This window comes from Camellia sinensis, chromosome 4, assembly GCF_055761805.1.
Source record: "Camellia sinensis isolate YWXY chromosome 4, ASM5576180v1, whole genome shotgun sequence".
In the NCBI taxonomy this organism is placed as follows: domain Eukaryota; kingdom Viridiplantae; phylum Streptophyta; class Magnoliopsida; order Ericales; family Theaceae; genus Camellia; species Camellia sinensis.
The window spans coordinates 11,103,348-11,127,137 of record NC_138964.1 but is presented as its reverse complement, the minus strand read 5'-3'; the positions used below and the strand labels follow the sequence as shown (position 1 = coordinate 11,127,137).

General features: G+C 34.9%; 1 protein-coding gene and 1 pseudogene across 2 annotated transcripts in view; one reads left to right on the top strand and one right to left on the bottom strand.

Annotated features, from left to right (window-relative positions):
- LOC114314678 (uncharacterized) overlaps positions 1–23,790 on the bottom strand; it is a 160,233-nt gene that overhangs the window by 75,320 nt on the left and 61,123 nt on the right. The gene's annotated exons all lie outside the window — the stretch shown is intronic.
- Positions 9,656–11,947, top strand: LOC114275078 (calcium uptake protein, mitochondrial-like; annotated as a pseudogene). Its single transcript, XR_014366018.1, has 3 exons — positions 9,656–10,263; positions 10,926–11,222; positions 11,313–11,947. The product of XR_014366018.1 is annotated as a calcium uptake protein, mitochondrial-like (transcript).

Below are 23,790 nucleotides of genomic sequence, written 5' to 3'. Positions count from 1 at the left end.
GGTGGACAACGTACCTAGTCATCACACGCCATCCGAACAGTATTCGTGAATTTTGAAATATTTCAACTGCATCCACCTGTCGAAAGACATGCATCCGCTTAACATCAATCGGGTTGAATCAGTTCGATCAGATTAAGCGGGTTAGACAGATCCATGATCACCCTCTTTTCATGGAATGGAATTAAACAATAGCTAAAAGTGAGGGAAGTTATGATTTGTTGGATACAATTTATTATAATTTAAAATTTATTGTGATTTATTTAAGTTATTTCTACTTAATAAATTATAAGCAGAGGTTAACTAAGCAATCTATTACAAATCCTATATAAAATAATAATAATAATAATAATAATAATAATAATAATAATAATAATAATAATAATAATAATAATTAAAACAACCAAGTAAACTGTATCAAACGGCCAATGTATTCAAACTTACAAGTCTCACAATGGATTATTATCATCGAACTGCTAGGTGTATTGTCATTTTAGTTAGACTATCACCATTATTTTTAAAAACCTCAACTAATTCCATTACCCAAAATGATATTTTTATAATGTCGGATTGAGTTTCACCATCTTCCTTAAAATTAATTAGTAATAGAAAGGGTTTTACTTATATCTTTTATAGCATTTGGCATCGCACCTCGTGAACCTATTTTTAGAACAGTCACATAGAGCGACATTTTATACCAACAATTCCTTCGTCATGATGATGCTTTCATGATTCAAACCCATGACACTTGGTTTTGATACCATTTGTTGGACCGCGTTCCACATCTTTCCAAAAATCAATTGGTAATAGGAAAGACTTTACTTATGTCTTTTATGATATTTGATATTGCGCCTCAGGAGCCTATTTTCAGAGCAGTTGCAGGGAATGACATTGTGTACCAACATACAAAATTTCACATAAAATTTTAGTTCATAATAATGTGGTAATGACACTTGTGAAAATATAAATCACTTTGATGAGTCTTTTGACCCTTACAATAAAATAAATCATGAGTTTTTAATTTTGTTAATTCAAACTGTAATTTTTTTTATTTGTTTTCAATTTAAACCATTTTCTATTTCTGTTAAGTAAAACTGGTGAAAAAAAGTTAGTATTTAGTTATTATATTCAATGAAAGTATACAAAAAAATGTTTAAAATATCATTTTTTTATTGATTTTAATTACTAAAATATCATTTTTAAGTTGATTTTTACTTAACGAAAATAGACTGATGATTTAAATTGAAAACAAATAAAAAAATTTAAATTTAAATTGACAAGATTAAAATTTAAAAAGAACAACGCTAGTGACCTCAAATAAATTACCAAATATTTATGGGACTCACATTCTCATGTGGGTATTTAGTAATACATGTGCAATCTCTAATATTTTTGAATAACTTAGGGTTTATTTTGTTTTAAAAGTCAAACTCTTAAGATTTTTTCTATCTAAAAAAAAAAAAAAAAACCTCCCAAGATTTTTTTAATAATAGTTTTCCCAATTTTTTTAATGTTTGTAGAACACTATTTATTCCATTACTTTCTTCAAGAACTCCCAACTGGTGGTCTAGAAAACTTGTTCCATAAATTAAAAATTAAAAAAAAAATTTGATTGAGGATATTTTAGGAAAGAAATTCAATAGCATTTAGTCAATTCTTTCTGATATTGTTTAAAAAGATTGATTAAAATGTTGGTGGAAATCGAAAATTTATTGTTTGTTCTTGGGATAAGTTGAGGTGGTGCCCTAATTGGATTGTTATTGGTTGAATCAGTGAAACTCATAACATTTTTATCTCTTTTTGGGAGACAATGAGACACATATCTAGGGTGTGCGCGGTGCGGTTTGGACTGTATTAGAGTACTGGATTGACAAATTACGGTTTGGGTGGTTTTTGACGGATTGATAGATTAAAAAATATTCTAATTAATTATTGTATATTTACATAATATATAACACTAATTTATATAATATTATATATATATATATATATAATACAAAGTAATTTCACATAATATAATTTGTAATAAATTTCATATTTTAAATCTCTCTCACACTCATTTTTACATTGATATTTCATTGAAGGTAAAAATATATATGTATTAACTGTAGCGGAGCAGTTTGAAAGGCATATTATAAATTTTAAAGTTTAAACTGCGGTTAGCGATTAGAGCATTGCAAATTGATTCGAATCGGTATAATTTTGACAGATTAAACAGTATTTTGCATAGCCCTACACTTAACTCTCAATAAATAATGTGAAACAATACTGGAAGACTAACCAATAACTTCTCATGAAAATCACCCCTTCATGTTTGATGTGTACCTTTTTTTTTTTTTAGAACAAATTTGATGTGTACTTAAAAGAGTTGATTTTTTAAGCGGTCGTTTGTTAACTTAATTTTTTGATTAACAAATTATAAAATTATTAAAAAAATTAAAAAATCACTAAAAATGTAAATCATTTACACCAATCATTAAGTTTTTTTTGTATAACTAAAAAAAGTCATTTCTAATTCTTTTTTTTTTTTGTTTAAACCATTAAAAAAGTCAAACTCTAAATGAGGTCTAGTTGAATTTTTTTTTATTTTGTAATTTCAGGTCATTGCCAATCTTAGGAGGTTGTGGTAGTTAGTGACAACATTTGGAGCTTGTTTAGGGTGTATTAAGATAGTACACCTTTTATCATTTTATATTTTTTGAGTTACATTATTTTTTTTTAATCTTTTCTTTATATATTTTTTAGTAAAAAATTAAAATGTGTATTTATAATTTATCTCAAATAACTCCTTAAATGTGATTGTTAGTAGTGGCGGTGGTGTTGCCTACAAGAGATGATGGTCGGAAGAAATTTTTGGTCGATCATCGACAAAAGAGGTGAAAGGAGATTGCCCATGATGATAACCAAAGTCAAGAATGGCTAGTGATGGGTTGTTTTTGGAGGCGATTTATAAATTTATTTTTTAATTTATTACGAAAAATGTGTAGAAAGTAGAAACATGATATGATCTAAATAAATTAATAAGTTAATAAATTAATTTTTTTTTTCCTTTCCAAAAGTGGCCGGTTGGTGGTCATCAAAGAGGCACAAAAACAAAAAATAATGAAAACTTGTATTTTTCTTTTCTTTTTTTTTTTTTTTTTGGTAAACAAGTGACAATCTTAAATATTTGTTCAGTCGAAGGCTAGTAAACTCTAAACAACAATCTCAGGTTTACTGCCCTGTTTGGTAGCTGTTTATAAATTTTGTTATTTTAAATATGAATAAATTATAATTACACATTTTGAGATTTATTTGAAATACAGATTGGCTTTTTTAATTTAGAAAATTAGAAATATCTTATTATCAAAAAAAATTTATTTAACAAAATTAACTAAAAAAAAATGAAATTCCTAACTGTTCTCTCATACAATGATAAAACTACCTAAATTATTAATTAAAATAAAATTTTGATATCATTAAAAACTGTTAATTGACATAATGATTTATTAATGAAATGGACTATTTATTATAAAATTAAAAACTTTAGTGAACAAGATATAATTTTCAAAACCATATGATGTAAATATTATTTTAAGCAAATTTGGAAAAATAACAATACAACGTAGAAAATTAAAAAAAAATTACAAATAACTCTTTTTTTTTGAACGAAAATTACAAATAACTCTGAGTTGTAGCCTTTCAATAATTTCTTTTCGTCTATTTCAGATGGAGTAATGATATATAACTTTAATTTGAGAGCTCTAAATGGAGCTCTAGTGAGGTAAAAGAGAGAGAAAGTAGAGAGTAATAGAGAGAGGAGTGTGGGGGGCCATCTTCATATGAGTACTCTTCACATCATTAGAATTGCATTAGAACTTTCAAACATTATTGTTTAACATGTAAATCATTAAAATTTCAGCAATACACCGAAGCTACACTTAACTATTCAAAAACAACAATGCTACGGACCCCAGTACGGACGACCGCCAGTGCCACTCCCAGTGACGTGACAGCGTGTGATTGGCCGAAATAAAAAAAAAAAAGAAGCAATTTTTGCATCAATCAGGACGACCCCAGCACCCCCAGTTGGGGGTCTAAGTCATTTTTCATTCAAAAATTATCATTCTATAATTAAAATTTATTCTATTTATAAATTTTATATTACACAAATTTAATTTTCACCGTACAATCAGCCATTCAAAAAAATCTACGTGATTAGCTGACTTTTTCTTAAAAATACAAAGTTTTGGGGAGACAGTTGGGTCCAAAGTAACGAATCAGCATCAGCTAACTTGTAAGTTACAGGTGAGAGACCGTTGAGAACAAATCCCCAGTGAACCCAAAAACCCTCCATCCCCACATTTCTCGTTCAAATAAATCCGTTCCACCCCTACCATTCTCTCTCCCTCTCTCTCTCTCTCTCTCTTCTCTAAATTATATTACATATATCTTCTCTACCATGGTGCTGTTTTTCAGTCCATTTGTTGTTGGAGACCCAATCCAAATATCCAACTCACTACTCATACTATGCATTCTTGGGCATTCCTCAGAACATCGTCATTCTCATCCTCACCATCCATCCCTCGATTCCTTTCAGCTCAACGCAACGCTAGTCGTCCGATGTTCACCCAATCAAACGGCTCATCCTCGTCCTCGTCCTCATCCTCTTGTGGATCCAGCAATAGAAATGGCGGTGGTGGTGGTGGTGGAAGGAACAAGAAGAGGGGTCGCTCGAATTCAGATTTAGAGTCGATTCTGAGATCGATCTCTTCGGGGATCTTCGTAGTGGTAGGGTCGAGCCTAGGGCTTTCTTACTGGTCTTCGCTTTCTGATTCTAATTCTTTTTTGTCTTTCGCGGATTCGCGAGGCCAGAATGCGAATGCGAATGCAGAGCCTGAGCACAAATCCAACTTCTTATTTGAGGTACAATTAATTAAATTAATTAATGGTTGATATGAATAATAGGGTTCATTACATTTTTGCTCATGAAATTTGTGTCATTTTGGTCTTCAACATTTAAATTGTGTCAATTTAATTGTCATTGTATAAAAAATGTTTTAATTTAGTTTCTCAATCAAATTTCGTCAAAAAACCGAGCGCCATTAAATTAGGGATAAATGTGTAATTTTTTAAGTGAGTATTCACCTTAATGATACATATCACATGTTGTAGGATTAAAAAGTGCAATTTTTTAAGTGAATTTTCATATTTATCCTTAACTTTAACCTGTCTACTGACAGAGTTAGATTGGCTGTGTTCGTGTTTATGCAATATTTCACGTTCTTAGATGCAATAAATGGTTTTTAGGAGATTTATTTGAAATCACTAAAATCTAATTTGAACTTAAATTTAATTGTTTTGTACGACTCTAAGGTGTCCTTCACCCCGAGGTTCTTATAGTTATTCACCATAGTTTAGTTTATGCTTGAAGAGTCATATATCAATTGGATTAGGATGAAAAGTTAGTTTTTAAACTTTTTGACTTAAAATTTCATAGTAGGTTGCGAGTGGTTAAGTTCGAGGCTGCACTTCAGCATCTTTGGTCTTGGCCAAACACAAAACAAATGTTTGAACATGCATCACTTTTTTTAGTGTTAGGGGTCGGGATAGATCTAGATTGACGTTGGCTAGGGTAGTAAATAGAGATACAAATCTACTTAATTTGACTAATAAAATGGCATTTGATAGAACCGAGTAGAGAAGAAGGATTCATGTAGCCGAACCCATTTGATGGGACTTGAGGCTTGGTTTGGTTTGATTTGGTTTGTTTAATTATTTATGTCTAGTTGTATAAGGCCAACCCTTCATAGAACAACTGGTCTTGTTTGTACTTTGTAATGCACATCTGAAAATGTTTTCTTTATTTGTTTGAAAAAACACATAAGAAAAATGCAAAGTCAAGCACAACATATTTCTGAACATGGATTCACTTTGTTTAGCTAGTATATGTGTTCAATTGTGATGCTCTCTTTATTTGCACTTGGATAACACTTTCTAGTACTGGTTTTGTTTGTATTTTCAGATGCATATAGGAGAAAGGTTTTCTTTAAGTATGAAAAACGCATAAGAACACAAAGTCCTCCTGAAAAGGTTTGTTTCTTCACTAAAGATATACTCCGTTGTTATAGCTATGGACCAGAGCAGTATTTATGAATATGATTTAGGTCTGAGTGCTTTTGACAGTATGGTATACATATTTTCATTTACTTCTAAAAATATCTGATACTTAAACTGCCAATGAAAAAGCTGAAAGTTTTTATTTATTTATTATTACTGTTATTCTACAGTCAATAGACTAAATTTACAATGCATATTGGAACATACAAAAAATTTTATGCATGTCTTAGCTTTCCCATTAATATATTTACACATTTGAAGAAGTGCTTTTAGGATATCAAAGAATGTGTCACTTGTGGTGCGTACCATCTTGGTGAGGGGACACTTAAGCACCTTACGGATCTTTTGGATTTATGGATTTGAAATTAATAGGTTTGACATCAATAATTTGAGGAGTGTAAACTTTAGTTCAACGTCATATTTTTAGAATTAGATATCAAGAATGGATTTGTGAGCTTTATAATGATAGGTTTCAAATAACTGGTGAAAATACTTATTTGAAATCCTTCCATAAAGATTCTACTCGTACAAGGATCTTAACAAAAAAACATGTCTCATAGCTCTATTCAATCCCCCACTTTGAAGTTTTTAATCTACCTTCAATAATTTTATAAATTCAACCTCAAATTCATTCATCCAAACGGAGCCTATATGTGCCTTAATAACGCCAATATAGTCTTCTCTAGTTTTTTTTTTTATCAACACAAGAACTTTATTGATGGGAGAAAACCTTACAAGGAAGAAAGACATCAATAAAGAGAGAAGGAGGGGGGGTTGATGCAAAGGCCATCATAGTGAAACCGCCCAATCCCAACTAGGTTGGCACTAAGCAGCCCACACAATCATATAACAGCACCAACCAAGAATCTATTGATGAGGTACCAACAGATACACAGACAACACAAAAACATATACAAAAACAACAGAGCTAGCAGCCCAGATACATAGTCAGCAGAGTCAGCAGAACTAAACCAACTGAAGCACGTGCTGGTAAATCAGCAAAACAGCAACACCAGCAACTCCAAATTGCCACCCAAAACACCAAAACAACATCCACAGCAGACACCAGCTGATAACATACCATATCACAGCAGAAAACAGACCACATAACAGCAGACCAACCTCACCAAGTGGTGGCAAACAAAGGTACCAAACCAACTAAAATCCCTCCACTGCAGTCCTTAATCTGATCCAAACTGTTGATTAATCCAAGAGAGTGCATGAACCTCTTTACAGTAGCTTTAATCAAACAGCCAAAAAACTGAAAAAACAAAGAACCAGGAAAAAAACAGAATACAAAACAGAACACAACCAGGGCATATCAGCTCTGTGGCACCCAGGGCATAACAGCTTCAATCTATCAGCAACTTACTATCAGCAGCAATCTATCAGCAACTTACTAACAGCTTCTACATCTAGCAGCAACTCTGAAGCTGCAACTGACAAGTAATACACCTCAATTCTGCAACAGCAACTAGATTGACTCCCAACTATACACAAAAGCACACCTCAATTCTTCTCTAGTTGTTAGCTGTGGTTGTTAAAAAAAAAAAAAAAAAAGAAGGCTCCTGAGCACTGAAATTGAAACTCATAATCATAAACCTAGAGATTCAAGTTATACATGAAGTTTGTGTGAGTTCATTGTAGTTGCTGGTTAGAAACCAATTTTTTGCTTCTATGACCATTATTAAGTTTAATGTTTGCTATATTTTGTGGTTTTTATTGTTTCAGGTTTTTGAGTACTTTGCCTCAATCCGAACCCCAAGTGGTGAGGTACTTATGACGCCGGCAGACTTGATGCGTGCAGTTGTCCCTGTATTTCCACCCTCTGAATCAAATCGTATTAGAGAGGGATATCTCAAAGGGGAATGGATTCCTAGCAAGTTACATTGTGTTCCTTCAATATTTTTTATGCTTTTCGATACCGACAACGATGGACTTATATCATTTGCAGAGTGAGTTACAATTCTGTTATTGATATTGCTAGTAAAATATTTGAAAAATCTAAAAACTTTCGAGATATCAATCCCAATCAAACAATCAATAACAAATCGACACAATGATTTAACATGGAAAAAACCACAATTGAAGCACCTCCAATTGTGATAAAAAATCACAGTCGAAAGCCAGAAAACAATCTACTAAGAAGACAGAAAAAGAAAAGACAAGAAAATGAATTTATATACGAGTATTCTCAATTACCTAGTAAATCCATGCCCGAATTAAACCTACCATGATGTGTCTCTTCCACTACCGTCTTCACTTCGGAATTGTCTTGCCCAACGTTGAATTCACAATGCCGATGTTGAATTCATGACGATGAGCCACTCTAGAACCCACCAAAGCTTCAGGCTAAGTTCCCTAGAATCTATCGAAGAACACTGCTCTATTTTGTGAATAAAATAATAAGAACAACCTTGATGTTTGACAATCTGTAGTTCATTGATCAATCGATCATCTTCTATACACCAAGAAAACTCATATAAAACACCCTCCAATAAGAAACATTTTGTTTTCTCTTCCTCTCTAAGAATTTGGATAGGTTAAACCTTAAAAACAACAAACGACACACTTTATAGAAAACAGAGTCGCGAAGACCGCTTGAGCACACACTTCACCGCTCGAGTGGTTTGAATAAAAGGCGGTGTAAACACATAGGCCAATTGCTCGAGTGCACACTTCACCGCTCATGTGAAGAAAAATATTTCCTAGAAGTTCAGTTTGTAGGCAGAGATACTAGATGGTTCACATCACCACTCGAGCGCACAAATGATTGCTTGAGCAGTCAAACAACTTTGACTCCATTTGTGCTTGGCAAACAAGGATTGCTCAAGATACAGAATTGCAGTACAAACTCCTCTACACAGGCACAATTCGGGTTGGATTTGTATCTAAACACTCATAGCCTTATTGAAACGAAAGTGTGAATAAAATTACAACTGAAAGGAGTTTTGTCAAACGAGATTACCAATTACAAAAACCTAACAATATCTACATAAAGGGTTCATTAAAGTTTATTTATTTATTTTTTATTTTTGCAACAGGTATATTTTTCTTGTTACACTACTCAGCATCCCAGAATCAAGCTTTTCTGTGGCATTTAAAATGTTTGACCTCGACAATAATGGGTAGGTCTAAACTCTAAATCTAATGTGTGTTCATCAACCACTAAGGAACCTAGTAGTTTTTTGAACAATCAATATCACTACTCGGTGTTGTTTTACCTTGAAATATGTCCATTTGTTCTTCTCTCTTTTTGCTTTCATCTAATTTCTTTTCTTATCTCTGTGGTTCTGGTATTGATTAAATAATTCAAGAAGTGTAGTTTCCTCATTTTTTTTCATGTAAATTTAATCATCAAAAACAAAAGTATTCCAAGTAGAGTTCATGTGTAGAGTGTTTGTTATGTTCCTGAGAAGAACGAAATCCAAACTGACCCAAAAGCTTCTGATATGGATTAATTGTTTTGGGTATTTGTTTAAGAAATTATAACAGGCATCGGATGACTACAAACTACTGAAAGAGAATCACTGGGCTACGAAGCGGTATGACCTTGTATTGATTAAGAACTTGATTTAAATGCTAGCATAACATAATTTGTAATTTTATATAAATATAACAATGTTTTTTTTTTTTTAGTGACTTTTGATATTTCTAATTGTATTATATGCTAGAACCAGAAAAGCATCACAAGTGACTGTCAAATATCTTCTGTATGAGTATTTTCATTTCCTAACTTTAAGCATCATAGTGCATCATAAGTCTAAGTTCATTGGTTTATTTATTTTTTATTTATAACGATGCGAGCAAATGATTGTTCAATTTGTTTATACCTTCTTCTATATCTAGTAAAATAGTTTGTATTTTTTTTTTGTTGAAACTCATAGAATGATATCTTCTGCTAATATTTTGTATGGATTTTCAAGTTTTCATCTTGTTTACATGAATAAACAGAGAGATAGACAAGGACGAATTTAAGAAGGTGATGACCTAGATGCGAACACATAACAGACAAGGGGCTTGCACAGAGATGGACTTCGTATCGGACTAAAAGTTTCAGGTTCTGTAGAAGATGGGGGACTTCTAGAGTACTTCTTTGGAAAAGATGGCAAGCAATGCCTAGAACATGGGAAATTTGTTTAGTTTTTGAGAGACTTGCATGATGAAGTAAGTCAAGAAACTCTCTCTCTCTCTCTCTCTCATATTTTCTCTCTCACATTTTTCGGGGATTCAGTTAATATATATGGTATGGTAAAAATAAGTCATTTACTTCTTTATCTCACTTATAGTAGTGTTCATCTAACGTTTTTTTGATACTTCATGTTAATAATCTATTCTATTATATAAAGTTTACACTTGAGTTAGTATGAACTGTTACACTTTTTAGACCTTAATAACTGCTCTAAACTGCTTTAATTCTCTTGGATCCAACTGCTTCAATTAAGTACAATAGTTATCAAAACCAATTCCTTGAGGATTAATTGTGAAATGATTAATAATCCCATACATTAGTGTAGGATTAGCCATTTAATTAAATTAGTGAGATAACCATTTATTATGCATTCATTTTTTTTTTTGTTTCATAGTTGAAATTATGATTTCCAATCCCTCTCAATATTAAAAATTCGCCAATTTCTTCGAATTGAATGTCTGCCGTACATGTAATCCGGTTAAAAAATTTACAATCAAACATAGGATTGTGAGTCTATAGACTGACAATCCCAATCCTATCTTATAATCCTACTAATCAAACATGTCCTCACATAACTGTTATTTTATATTTCGCACACCTCTAGTAATTATAATCTATATCTTTTACACTTTTGTAGATATTGCGGTTGGAGTTTGCCCATTATGACTACAAGTCACAAGGAACCATAACTGCTAAGGATTTTGCATTGTCAATGGTTGCATCTGCTGACATGCGACAGGTAAACAAGTTTCTTGACTGTGTTGAAGAATTAAACGATGAACCAAATCTCAAAGACATACGCATTACATTCGAAAAATTCAAGAATTTGGCAGAGCTTCGTAAAAGGTTACGCCCCTTGTCGCTCGCAATCTTCAGTCATGGGAAAGTGAATGGGCTCTTGACAAAGCCTGATTTCCAAAGAGCTGCATATCATGTAATAAACTTACTATGCACTTATTTTTTTCCAATCAATTGAGCATATTTCATAACTGGTATTAACAGAGTTAGTATGTTTGGTTGCAAGGTTTGTGGTATCTCTCTCATAGAGAATGTGGTGGATATGATATTTTATGTGTTCGACACTAATCATGATGGGAGTTTGAGCTCAGATGAATTTTTAAGAGTATTACAAAGACGGGAAAGGGACGTCACACTACCGAGAGAGGGGGGATTCATGGGATTGTTTTCTTGCTGGTTGGAGTGTACAAATAATTGCTCTTATTCAAAGATGCTACTTTAAGTTTTTCTTTCTACTGATGAATGATGATACCGAGGCGCTAGTGGAGCTCATCAACCACCCTCAGCATGGCCAAAGTTGAATCGAAGTACAGTGCAAAATCTCCAAAAAGAACTACTGGAAAATACCCAACGTTTCGCACCCTCAGGAGTTTGCTTGCAATTGAGAGGGCACTTGGAGGACCTTTCTTCAAATCTGAGTAATTTGTGATGAAGTTATTGAATTCTTAATAATTTTTGTGATTTTCCAATTATTTGCAGCATTATTTAGCTTTCTTGTTATGATTTGAAACTCAATTGTACTGGATTTTTTTTTTGGTAGATTGGTGGCAAGTGATGATGGTGACACCAGCAACCATTTATTTAATGAAACTGTAAATATTTTTTTATTACTAAATTGTTTTGTAAAATATTGTTTGAACATTAATTTGTGTTTATCTATATGTCAATTTGCTGGGAAAATCCTTATATTTTTTTCCTTTTTGTATAATTAAAAAATGGGCAACAACCCACAAACAATAGACAATAATATGGCTGAAAAATTAAAGGTAACAAAACAATCACAAAACACAAAATTTATTTGCCAATCAAAAAAAAAAAAAATGTGGTTCGGCAAAAATGTGCACGTTTACGGGTCCAACTCCGAATTAACTTCTACTATATAATAATGGGGTTATAAAATATCATCTCTAGTCAAAACTAGAGGCATACGATCATTAAGATAATATTCTTGGGTCACTAATCAACAATTATATCATCATCACTATGGTAGGTTTCAACAAAATCAACAGGAGATGAAATTTATGTATCACCAAAATGGACATCCCAAACTACCAATCCAATAGAGCTTTGACAAGTTCTGCTCCAATCAAAACGTAGAGCTCGTTTTCATGAACAACCCTCTGAAATTTCATTAGGATCGAGTAAGAAACGACCAACCAATCTTAACTTGAACTATGAAAAAAAACCAGCTCTTTCTTCACTTCTCTCTCTCTCTCTCTCTCTCTTTTCTGTTTTGCTACTATGTTTGTTGTTTGAAATCAGAGACCAAAAGTCTCGAACTATGAAAAAAAAACCAAGTCTTTCTTCACTTCTCTCTCTCTCTCTCTCTCTCTCTCTCTCTCTCTCTCTCTCTCTCTCTCTCTCTCTCTCTCTCTCTGTTTTGCTACTATGTTTGTTGTTTGAAATTAGAGACCAAAAGTCTCTTTTCCATCCTTTAGTCATTGAAAGTCACAAAGTTTCCAAGAGAAACTTTACAGCTAATAATAAAATAAAAAATTTATTGATTCATTTGAATCTTGTGTGGGACCCACTATAATTAGGAGGGATATCACCCAACAAATCTCCCCCTTCCAACTTAGGTCCACCAACCCAGCTTTGCTTGTACAAAAATCACGCTTCTCCTTAGACAAAGATTTAGTCATCATATCTGACCTATTCTCATCGTTGTGAATCTTCTCAAGTTGAAGCAATTTTTCATCCAATGTATCACTTATTCAATGATACCTCACATCAATGTGCTTCGACCTTGAGTGGAATGTCAGATTCTTGCTCAAGTGGATAGTACTTTGGTTGTCACATAAGAGAGCATACTTCCTTGCTTTAATCCCAATTCATGTACAAATCTTTTGATCCATAGCATCTCCTTGCATTCCTCTGCCATTGTAATGTACTCGGCTTGCGTGGTAGATAAAGAAACATATTTTTGCAACTTGGATTTCTAAGAAATAGCTCCTCCTGAAAAAGTCATCAAGTATCCCGATGTGGACTTTCTAGAATCAATTTCTTTAGCCATGTCTGCATTTGTGGAGCCTTCTATCTGAGATTTTCCATCTCCAAAGCATACACTCATCTTGGAAGTGCCTCTAAGATATCTGAGAATTCGTTTCACCGTAGCCCAATGATCTTTTCTAGGATTAGAAAGAAATTTACTCACAACGTCAACTGCATAAGCTATATCTAGCCTAGTGTACACCATAACATACATCAAACTACCAACGACAAATGTATAGGGAACTCTCTTTATTTTATCATTTTCTTTCTCACTTCCTGGACACTGCTTTGAACTAAGTTTGAAGTGATTTGCAAGTGGAGTACTCTTCGATTTCTCCTTATCCATGTGTAATCTTTCAAGCACTTTCTTAATGTACCTCTCATGTGATAGCCAAATCTTGCAATTCTTCATGTCACGAGTGATCTTTATGCCAAGTACTTGCTTGGCAGGACCCAAATCCTTCATAGCAAAGGATTTGCTAAGCTCTTCCTACAAATTGTCAATTTTAGATGTGGTTTGTTTTGTTTTCATACCTTTTCTAGGCAAGATGTGGTTCGGTCTGTGCTCCTTATTCACTTCATCCATTGCCTTGTACTTTGTCTTGTTGCATTTAGCATTTACGATCATTATCTTTTCCTAATAGATCATTCCTCACTTATATCATACCACCCAATTACTTGTACTCTTTCTATGAAACACATAGTTTTGCATGTGTCTGCACCCATTTCACTTTGAAGCATGGTTCTGTTATGTGTAAGAATCTATGTTGCGTTGAGGCCAGTATTGAGGATATAGGCACTTAGCCTGTGTTAGGTGTCGTTTGGCTGTGCCCACTTCTTTTCTGTGTTAAATGTAGTTTGTTTTGCATCCCCATCCCTTTATGGTATTTGTGTGGTAAGCTCTGCTTGTGATTTGATTATTTTGTTACATTGTATATCATTTGCATTGTTTCATTTTTGCATTCTGCCCCTGAACTACGCTGGTTTGATTCCATGCAAAGGGATACGTAGGCAACCCTCGGATTCAACCAACTGCATCTGCATTTTGTTTGTTTGCCCAAGTCTTATGGCCTTGTCAAAATGGGTTGTCTTTAGACTTTGGCATTCACTCACGTCATTTCATGATTTTGAGTTCTATCAAATAGGGGCAACTATAGACGCCCTATTTTTAACTGCCCTTAAGACTTGGGCACCTTAGGTTGATCACTTGATGATGAAAAGTGACGCTGTACAAACGTTCGATTTCTTCAGCAAGAAGAGTTTCTAATCCCAACCTTACACCCCATTTTAGACCAAAACTATTTAGACCTTAAAACCCTCTTTTCCAAAATATTTTTCCAAATGTTTCTACGATGTTCCGAGGCTCGCGATTCGTTTAAAATATTACACTTTTTGATAAACCGAGTAATGACAAAGTGGAGATAAATGGAAGAGAGGTGAACTCTTTGGAAAAATCTTTGAAACTTGTTATGTATAGGTTTGGAGTTGAAGAAAATAAGAGGGGAGGGAAGAAAACCAGTCAGGGGAAAGGTTAGGCACCAATCCGTTAGAATAAAAATGAGCAACCTTCACTAAAATAGGAATATCTCTTTGTACACTTAGAAATTATATGTGAGGCTACTTCTATTGGAAAGTAGACTTCCGGGGCTTCAATTTAGACTCAAGAATGACCTAAAATCGAGTCCGGATGAGGGAGATATGCCCGTTTGAAATCGAGCCTAAAAACATATTTTTGCCTGCCGGCCACTTGTTCCTAGAAGCCAGATTCTTGCAGATATTTTGTGCCAGCTGTTTTCACATTGCTCCACCTGTCTCTATATAGATATTTTCGGCTGAGGCTCATGTTTTCTATATATATGGGACCTTCCCTCTTGATTTCAAGGTTAGAAAAATTTGGAGAAAGAAATTAGGGTTAGGGTTACAAAAATTCCCAAAGGTCCCAATACTTGCATAGCACTCTCTCATTCTATCTTACAACCTACACACTCTCTCTCTACACTTCTTAAACCAAAAATTTAACTCTTCTTGCTAAAGTTCTTGAGCCCAAATTTCAGCCCTTGAGAGTGAGAATTTGTAGGTTTGTTAACAAAAAAAGTACCTTGCTTCAAGAGGTATAGCTTGTGCAACCTTTACATTACTTCTTTCCTGTCTTTTCTTACTATTTTTGGACTGTTTTTCCACTATTTTTATGGGCTGAAGCTTGTGTTAAAGCCATTAAAGATAGAGGGGTTGACTACCCTTCTTTGAACCTTGTCTTCTAGGCTTTTACCCTTATGTTTCCCATCTTTTCATCAACTTTTTTTTTTAACTTTTTACCACTGATTTTCAAAGGTTTTGAGAGGCTAAAAATGTGGTTTTGAAGTCCTAAAAATGGAGGGGTTAGCCATCCCTCCTTATGCTTGTTTACTAGCTTAAATTCCTCAATATTTTAGCTTATTGTTTTAACTATTTTTGTCTTCATTCCAGCAGTTTTTTGGACTATTTTAGGACTGTTTTTAGTTGTTCATTGCATTTGAGCTTTGTATAACATACTTGTAGTGTAGTAGTCCTCATAGGTTTGGAGGTTTAAGCCTTAGTCACCAACCTATTTGAGTTAATAGTGTTTATTTCTTGCTTTTCATACTTGTACTCACCTCTAATCATCTCTGCAACCTCCCTCATTTCTCGATTTTTTATTTGTTTTGAGAGTTGTTTCAAACCGATTGTTCGTTTAAGCTTGAGATAGAGGTTGTTGTGCTTAATGGTTTAATCCCTTTTAGGGGTTCATTATCAACGACATGGCATCTCTCTCATGCCTTAAACCAACCCTTGGTTTTACAATTTCCTCCTTTAGAGGACTTAAAACTCACCATTGGACTCAATGAACTAAAGAACGGTTGGTCATTAAAATGAAGTAATAAAAAAAAGGACTAAAATGATGCAAGATAATAACTTGGTTATGGTTCAACCGGACGTTAATTAAACCCTTGAGTCTTGAGTCGTTTCATACTTGTTAGTGATGAAAACGGTTCAAGAGTCATGGTCAACCATTATTGTATTTCAAGTTCACAAGCCTTCTAATTGAAGATAGTTTTCCTCTCATATATAGCTTCCAATTTCTTCCAAAAAGTGTGAGCATTGGTTTCTGGAGCCACACGGTGAAACACACTTTGATCAACCCAATAGTGAATTTGAATAACGGTTTTCCTATTCATTATCATCCAATCTTCAACATTTACGTCATTCGGCCTTTTACTTTCACCATGAATCGGTCAATACAAGTCCTTGGTGTAAAGGACATTCTCCATTTGTGGTTTCCAAATTGCATAATTTGAAGAGGTCAATTTTATCATAGCCCCCGAATTATCTTCCATTCTAAAATTCTTCTAAAATTCACACAAGAATTTTATCACACTTGCAAGGTACAAACTGTGTGCTCTGATACAACTTATTGGCAAAACCCCTATATTTTTCCCTCCTTGTACAATTAGAAAATGGGCAACAAACCAAAAATAACAGACAATAATATGGCTAAAAAATTAAAAGTAACAAAACAATCACAAAATACCAAATTTATGCGATTCGACAAAAATGCCTACGTCCACAGGTCCAACTCTGAATCAATTGCCACTATAAAATAATGAAGTTACAAAATAACATCTCTAATTACAACTAGAGGCATAAAATCATCAAGATAATATTCTTGGGTCGCTAATCAATAATTATATTATCACCACTAAGATGAATTTTAATAAAATTAACAAGAGATAAAGTTTAGGTACCAAAGTGAATATCCTAAACTACCAATCCAAGAGAGTTTTGACAACATTCGCTCCGATCTAAACATATAGCTCATCTTCATGAACAATCCACTGGAATTTCATCAAGATTGGGTCCGAAATGAAAAACCAATCTTCACTTGAACTATAGAAAAAAAAACCTATCTCTTTCTTCACTTTTATCTCTCTCTGCGCTCTTTTCTGTTTTGTCATTGTGTGTTGTTTGAATTTAGACCAAAAGTCTATTTCACATCCTTTAGTCTTTGGAAGTCACAAAGCTTCCCAGAGAAGCTTTACAAACAATAATAAAATAAAAAACTTGTTGGCTCATTTGAATCTTGTATGGACCCAACCCCAACTATGAGGGATGCCACCTGACACAATTTATGTGTTTAGTTTATAAAAAAAAGGATCATCTCTGATGAAAATATTGTATTCCAATATATTCTTTAGAGCATTTTCAATTGTCTCTCTATGAAGAAAAATTCTTTGAATTCTATCTAAATAAATAAATAAATAAATGAACGGCATTGTTATTCTAACTTAAAAGTTAGACTCATTTTTCAAACTCATTTATGTGACAATCAATCTAAGGTAATTCTCTCTCTCTCTCTCTCTCTCATATTTTTTTAATTATTAGCCAATCATCTTTTTTTTTTTTTTATACATCACTAGGTAAATGTGAATGAAATATAAATTAATTTTTTAAATTTTTTTTTTCTTGTTAAATTTCTATCAAAATAAATGATCCAAACATGACTTAAGGAAATATAGAATTGACAAATAGTTTCATGGATTCAATTTTAGTAATCTAAAAATTTGGGACATTCTCAAGATAAAAAAAAAAGTAACAACGGATATCAAGTCCCACTTATACCTTGCCCCCATAGAGAGTGATTTTTATAGAGTAATGATATACGGACATAACATCGAATTTTCATACATATATCTTTTGATTGAAGAAACCAAAAATGATGCATGTTTTGAATTCTTCACCTTGTTGCTGATGGTAACTAAAAAAAAAGCCGATCACTTTGCTTGCCGAAAATGCCACGGCCATATGTAAAAGAGATGAGATCCACAAGGAGGGGAAACTGCAAGGACACAAAAGAAGTGATTGGTAGACATGCCAATGCAGCCACTGGAATAAGTATCCATTCCTTCTTGTTGCCAAACACAAGATAGAGTGCGGAACTGAAGGCTAGAATCATGGCTGTTATGGACATGAACAAGGTAACAAGACCGATTATCAACCTGTTAGGCAAAACATAAAGAAAATCACCCTCTGCATAGCGGGAAGTGAGGATGGACAAGAACATTAATAGAGACACGGTGGATGTGAACAGAGAGATTGCATCTGAAATGATAAAGACAATAAATGTGTTTGCTTTTGAGAAAACTGGGACGCCATTTGTGCCATTGGTGCCACCTGGAACAGTGATTACAGCTGCAAATGCTATAGTGGCAATGAGTGCTGCCGCTATTGTGAAAGAGTTCGCAGTGTCTTTCATCCATTTTTCTCCTTCTTTTACTAATTCTGTGTTCTCTGGTAAATACCTTTGAAGGAATTTCTTTTGTATCGTTTTCATACTGTTTGTAACGGGATAATACAAACTTCTCCACTTCCTGCATGATAGCCATTGATTTGAAAAAATGAAATATATTTGACTGGTTTCTAGATAAGGTCAGAAACTAAATTTTGAATTTATATTTGAACCAAATTTTGTACTATGCTTTACCAATGAAAAACATGCACATGCTCACAAAAAAATGTAATAGACTTCAATGGCATGATAATAAATTTGGGTATCAAATTTTGAATGACATTTGTTCCATACCAATGCATTGTCGGCATATCAGATATCCAAAATTGATTACCCAAGTTTGATTACCATAACATCATTGTTAATAAATAAGTAATGGAATATTAGAATGGAATATATTTATTACCTTTGTTAACATATAATATACATATAATATATCCCCCACTATGTATAGCTGTAACCTTGCATCTGTAAAGGCTCCATGTGTAGCTGTAAAGAAGAGAACTTCACTTTAGCTTTAGTAAATTCCAGGCTTATGATGGTTAGATTAGGGCATGTTTCAATTAGCATACAGTATGATAGCATGTTTGCATTCATTCATCTGTCTTGCATGCACCGGGCTCGGCGCATCATACTAACTGCATTCGTATTTCAATTCCAAGTTGAGTACTTGTTAGCTGTTGCATCTCATATGCCATGTTTAGAATAGTCGAGCCTGCTATAGTTGCATGTGTTGCATTAGGCATTTCTGTATAATTAGGATCATGCATGGATTTCTAATTAGCTTTTGTTTTGGCTTGGAGTATTCGGTGAGTTTTATGCTTTAGCATCCTTGCATGTGTGTGAGTGACTGCCATGATAGCATGCTTACCATGAGGCTAATTGCTTATGTGATATAACTGCCTTGAGTGCCTGTGGATGAAGGTTGGGTTGTTTAAATTGGAATAAATCATCAACTGTTTGTTTTAAGCCCACTAGATAGTGGCAAAACCATGTTTTTCTAAGCCCACCCGAGGGTGGCAAATCCACGTCTTAGCCTACTTGCGGGTAGCACCATCAAACCATTTTCAAACAAACAAACATGAAATGTTTTGTTCCAATTCAGGCGATCCAGTCTATACTTGTATGCTGAGCGCATCACATAGTAATCTAGGCTAATAACCGGAATAAGAACACATAATGTTTTCAAAAATAGATATCATGGTTAGTAGAGGCCGATCTTTGATCGGGCGAGCGGGGGTGCTCACGAAGTGACCTTCCCCAATCGTACCCAAGTTCCCGAGCCGAGGCAACTTTGGTGATGACGGACACGTGGCCTTAGGCAACGAGTCAGGGTTTCCTAAATTTCCCAAAATAAAATATTTAGGTGGCGACTCTGTATCTGGCAAAGCAGTCCATGTTTGGCACTTCTTTCAAAAATCTGTTTTTCTCAAAATGATTTGCCGGATTTGGACTCTTTGGTTCAGACTTAGAACCGTGACAATTTGAGAGTCCCGAGCTGTAGTGACCCCAAATGAACAGAACGGGAGCTCACCCTCCCGGGGCGTTCGGGGGACGTCTACAACTGCTTTCTGAACTGATACTGTGAATTGAATGAATGTATGTCCTATATTTTGAACTGTACTGTGGCATTCTTAGCAACTACTGTTACTGACTGTTACTATTACAGAGATCTCTGTCGGTTCCCTTATTGGAACCACTACTGTTTATTGACTGATGGCCATCATTTACTGTTTGGTCTTTTAAGACCTACTGTTTACTGTACTGTTATGCTAATGGATGTACCACATATGACTGTACTGACTGAACGACTAAAATACTGATTTAATGAACTATTTTCATTACTGTAAGGATATTCATTCTTAACCCCTTTACGCATTGTGTTATTCACTGGGCTTTAGCTCACTGCTCATATATATATGTAGGTGTACAGGCACCAGACCGCGGCTAGAAGCGTCGGGGTTATGCTCCAGTTTTGTCAAGCCAAACACCGTGCCTCACTGCGAGGTTTTGAGCCCGTCAAGTTTTGGCATAGGGGTGTCTTAGTTCCCCCTTCTGTCTCTGTAACCGTTTTGTTTACTGTACTGTACTATTTAATAGGGATTAGGTCCCTGAACTGAATGATTGTATCTATGTATATACTTTTTTGTCTGACTGTGCACATATTTGAATGAAATGTCTTTTTGCATACAGACTGTCACAGCTTATTGGACATTGTTTATTTACTGTATTGGCTTCCGCCAGCCCCTGTACTCTGTATTACTGTATTACTGTTAAGCAGGCCTTCGGTAATCTTGGATTACTGGCCGGTTACGGTGCTAAACCCATAGGGGCGGGTTTGGGTCATGACAGAGTGGTATCAGAGCGATACTTACCACGAGTCATACCGCACACACGTGTTCAAATGAGCTATAGGGTGTCCTAGAAAGCGAATAGGGCATCACATGAGCCTGATAAGTGTGTGGCCATGACATGACTAAATATATGCTAATGTGTTAATCTGTTTAAATGAATGACTGCCTATGTTAATAACTGCTATAACTGCCTATAGTGAAATGGATAATGCAAGAACTGCAAATGAATCTGAATCCTCATCCTCTGAGGCAAGAATGACAAGACTGGAAACAATGATAGAATTAATAACTGAAAGACTAGACCAACAACAGAATCAACAGCCCCCACCTCCTCCTCCGGTACAGCCGGAACAGAATGTGAATGTTAATGATGGGGACATAATTGCTCTCGCCCATAAGTTTAGCAAACTAAAACCATCGTCCTTTCAAGGAGGCCTTGAACCGTTAAAAGCTGAAGCATGGGTTCTCGAGACTGAAAAATTGTTTGAGGTTTTTCCGTGCTCTGAAGCACATAAAGTACTGTTGGCCACCTTTACCTTGCAAGAAGAGGCTAGAAGGTGGTGGATGCTTATCCGTGATAACAACACTGTAATGACTTGGGCTCAATTCAAACGAGCCTTCTTTGAAAAGTATTTCCCGCTGTGTGTCAGGGACAGAAAATTGACTGAATTTGAACAGTTGAGACAGGGCATAATGTCTGTTGCGGAATATGAAACAAAATTTACTGAACTTGCCCGTTATGCACCACATATGGTTGACACTGACTACAAGAAGGCCAGAAAGTTTGAAGGCGGCCTTAATGTTACAATACTCGACAGAATAAATGTTCTGAAATTACCGAACTATGTAAATGTCCTTGACCGAGTCTTGATGGCTGAATCAAACATCGAAGCACTGAAAACTGAAACACCGGCACCTGAATGGCGTGGTAAAAGGCAGAGTTTTAAATTCAAGAAAGGCAAGCATAACCCATTGAACAAGAAACAGAATACGGGGTCAACAACTAGCCCCAACCAAGGGAGTGGTTTCATACCACCTTGTTCTGAGTGTGGCAAGAAGCACAAAGGGGTTTGTTACAAAATATCTGGAGCCTGTTACAGGTGTGGCAAGGTGGGCCACATGGTTAAAGACTGCCCCTCTGCTCCACAAGCTAATAGTAAAGCTGCACCAAGCGTAGCAGCATCAGTTGTTGTACCAAAACCGAACCACAAAGCTACCGGAAAAGAGCCTATGAGGCAGGGCCGAGTGTTCGCCCTAGTACCGGGAGATGTACAAAATACTGAGACCGTTGTGTCAGGTATCCTGTCTATTTGTACTCAAAATGCTTATGTACTGATTGATTCGGGGTCTACACATTCATATGTGTCGCATGCTTTTTCGCGAAAACTGAATAGACCATTAGAACCCATGAATTATCTGCTAGTCGTATCATCACCCATTGGGGAATCTATGACCTGTGCATATATGTACCCTGCTTGTGAAATTATTGTTGGAGATGCACATTTGTTTATTGACTTACTGCCTCTGAACATTGATCACTTTGATGTAATATTAGGAATGGACTGGTTAACGAAATACCATACCACCATAGACTGTGTAACGAAACAAGTAGTTTTCCGTCCACCGAGTTTACCCGAATTTGTGTTTAATGGGGTTGGAGTAGTACCTCCTCCATATTTGATTTCATCTGTGAAAGTTGTTAAACTGATTAGAAAGGGGTGTAAGGGATATATGTGTTATGTATTGACTGTATCAACTGATGATAATGCTAACGTGAACAGTATTCCTATAGTCAGAGAATTCCCAGATGTATCTCCAGCTAATCTGCCAGGGGATTTGATTGACAGGGAGATTGAATTTACCGTTGATGTGATTCCGGGAACGCAACCAGTATCTAAAGCTCCTTACCGAATGGCTCCAACATAACTAAAAGAATTGAAAGTGCAACTGCAAGAACTGCTAGATAAGAAGTTCATCAGGCCTAGCACTTCGCCATGGGGTGCTCCTGTTTTATTTGTAAAGAATAAAGACGGCTCACTGAGACTGTGTATTGACTACCGTGAACTGAACAAGGTAACTGTAAAAAATAAATACCCATTGCCTCGTATTGATGACTTATTTGATCAGCTACAGGGTACTCAAGTGTTCTCTAAGATCGACCTCAGATTAGGGTACTATCAGTTGAAAGTTAAACCAGAAGACATTGACAAAACTGCTTTTTGCACGAGGTATGGACATTATGAATTTTTAGTTATGCCTTTCGGAGTTACCAATGCACCTGCTGCATTTATGGACCTCATGAACAGAATCTTTAAACCATGCCTTGATGACTTTATTGTAGTATTCATTGATGACATACTGATTTACTCCAAAAGTATAGAAGAACATGAACATCATCTGAGACTTGCCCTACAGACTCTAAGAGAATAGAAACTTTATGCTAAACTGTCTAAATGTGAATTTTGGCTTGATCATGTTATGTTTTTGGGGCATGTTGTTAGCAAAGATGGAATTTCCATTGATCCACAGAAAATTGAAGCTGTAGTAAACTGGCCTAGACCAACAAATGTGACAAAAGTCCGAAGCTTTTTGGGACTAGCCGGATATTATAGAAGATTTGTCAAAGATTTCTTCAAAATTGCCTTACCGTTGACTCAGTTAACTCAGAAGGGGATATCGTTTGACTGGACTGACCAAAGGGAATCCGCTTTCCAAGAGTTGAAAACTTGACTTGTAACTGCACCGGTTCTTACCCTACCTTTAGGTACGGATGGTTATACTGTATTTAGTGATGCTTCTCATAAGGGTTTAGGGTGTGTTTTAATGCAGAATGAGAG